The following is a 2,814-nucleotide window of genomic DNA, read 5'->3' as shown; positions in this document are numbered from 1 at the left end:
AAAGCTTCTAGTCCATCTAGGAACACCAGTGTTATCTGCTGGTAGAAGAGGAGGTCATATGACTAACCTCAACCATGTCTATGATCCTTGAATTCTACACATAATGGTTATTTACTGGCATCAAAGTGGAAAAATAAAATATCCTCTCATGGGAGGCTTTTTTCACTCCACTACAGAAAAACCTCCATTAACTTCTGCCAAATGTATATCAATTCCACAGTATTGAAATCCAGACATCTTCTGGAGTGTCAGTGGTACTCCACATTAAGGTCCAATGGAATGTAGGAAATGTCATAGGTTTCTTCCTCAAATGAATTTGTGTTTCTTCATTATTTATGAGAGTCCAATAGGAGTATCTTGTTCCTTTATAGTATTAATTTTTTTGTGCTTGTTTTCACAATTCCCTTCCCATTTCATTAATCTTTACTTACTCTCTAATGGGATATTGAAGTTATGATTGGAAAAGTTATCATGAAATGAGTAAGAAAGAGCTGCAAAGCCCATCTAGTATCACAACAAAGATTTTTTTTTTTTATTCTACTTAAAGTATGAAATTAAAAAAAACCAAAAAATTATTAATTCTGTAATAACTCTGTAGCTGAAAATACTGTGGGGATTTTGCATGCTCCTCTAAAATGGAGAATGATTGTCCATCTCTCCTTCGAGCCACCACAGACTTTCACAACAACAGCAGATGCTTTCCTTAGGGCTAGGAAAAAAAAAGGGTTGGATGTTTCTGATAAAGTAAAAGCACATGTACACCCTAGGATATATTTCAAAGTACATTTCCATAACTTGCTATTAGGAAAAAAAATCAACTCCATGTTTCTATGCTGAGATAGATATCTTCCTTCAGTGAATCTTCGAAAGGGAAAACCAGCACGGATCTGAAAGTCCATGTATGGTTTCTGGAACATCACTGAGCAGCAGTACTTCAGATTGCTATTAAATTTTTTCCATGAAAGAAATATCTAAAGATTTCCTGAGTGACATATTCCTATGCATTACTTTCTTTAGGGTCATCTCTTTTCAGTACCACATTTCCAGAAATATCCTCTGCTGAAAATCACAGGCGCTGACTTCTTGTTCTTCCCTTCAAAGAGAAGGAAAGAAAATTATCACAGTTCATTTTAGAGAAGTCTTATACATATTGCAAAACTGTTATAAATCCTCCTTCCATCTCCTCTATTCCAAATCAAACTAGCTCAGATCTGCCCTTTTTTCTTCTCAAAAGCTTTATTTCACAAAGCTCTGCTGTATTCTTGCTTCTCCATGTGCCTTTCATGCCTAGTGTTGGAAGAGTTCTCCAGCCAAGGCTAACTGTCACCAGAGGAGCAGAATCACTTTATCTGTTTTGGTAAAAAAAACACTTTACAGAGATATAATAGTGGTTGGATTATTTGCAGCCATGCAGAGGGGGAAAAAGGAAAACTCCTAGAGGTATTCAGGTACTTCAAGCTGGCTAGGTGAGAGCCATGGCCACCTAAGAGGCCTTCTCCTCCACAGAATAACTGATAAGATCAAATCTAGAGGACTTTGTTCAATTTTGGGGTCCCTTGCACAAGACAGGTAATGACATACTAGAGCAAGGTCATTGCAGAGTCATCAGTGGAAACAGAATGTATGAGATGTGACTGACAGAACCAGGTGTATTCAGTCTTAAGAAGATAAGCCTGGTCTTCTCCTTTGCAAACAGGCTTTCACCCAGGCACTATTGTCCCAAGCCATTTTTGTTATTCCTCAGCCTGGCCCACAACCTCTCTTTCAGACGGCAACCAAGAGATCAGCAACCCATTGGCTTAATGTAATGAGATCAGGTGGTTTAATGTAATGTCTTGGCACCACTGGCAGAGTGAAAGCAGGAGTTAGAGCACTGAAGGATACACAGAGTCCTTGGCAATGAAGCAAAAAAACCCAGGTTTTATCTTGCCAAAATCAAAACTAAATGTTTTTGAACTTTTTGGGTTATCTTTTATGTTAGAGGAAATCATAGTAAACCGGTCTTTTTTATGGAAACAAAACTACTCAGTCATAAAAAAATATAAAATTCTTCTGAAGAGCATGAAAGAAACATTTCTGTCCCTACTCACACTCTAGTCTTTGGGTATGCAAGAAGAGAGCAGGCTGAGGCACAGCTCAGGTGAGATGGTTTGGATTGTTCACTGCTCCTAATGCCATAATCACCTGCAATTACTTCAAACAGGTAAGCAATTCCAATTAGAGTAGCAGCTGCTGTACATCCCTAGAAGCTACTGCAATGACAAACTCAGGCTCTTTATCTTTTTACCAATTGCAGTGGGCTCAAATCATTAGTTTGGCTCCTTGATATATCAGACTGTAGTGACTCCTTTAGTCAAAGACAGCAGCATCCACATCCACCACATTTCCCAGGTAAATGTTGTGAACTCATACACTAGAGCTGAGAAGGTCAGTTTTAATAATAATGGTCCAGAACTAGCCCTTCACTACCAAACTATATTCTGTTCACTGATAAAATAATGTATAAATACATAAAATGTTGTTTTACTGATCTACATTCCAGACAGATTGAACAGGAACAAGCCACCACTATATCAAAGTATAATGCAGAAAACCATTCAAATGATATAGACGTTTACACTGATCTTTGTCAAAAGTATACTCAAAGCCTTCTTCAACAGCCCTTTATTTTTCAAACAGAATAGTTAATTCCAGATATTTTAACCCTGATTTAGAATATGCACTCTCAACACTGTCATAAACAGCTAAATAGACAGACTAGTGCTTACAAACCAATCAAAACATATAAAACACAAGAGTCACAATCGGTGTTTT

This window comes from Corvus brachyrhynchos, unplaced genomic scaffold (genome assembly GCF_000691975.1).
Source record: "Corvus brachyrhynchos isolate BGI_N302 unplaced genomic scaffold, ASM69197v1 scaffold28, whole genome shotgun sequence".
Classification (NCBI taxonomy): domain Eukaryota; kingdom Metazoa; phylum Chordata; class Aves; order Passeriformes; family Corvidae; genus Corvus; species Corvus brachyrhynchos.
The sequence above is the reverse complement of the archived record's forward strand: the minus strand, read 5'-3'. Positions refer to the sequence as shown.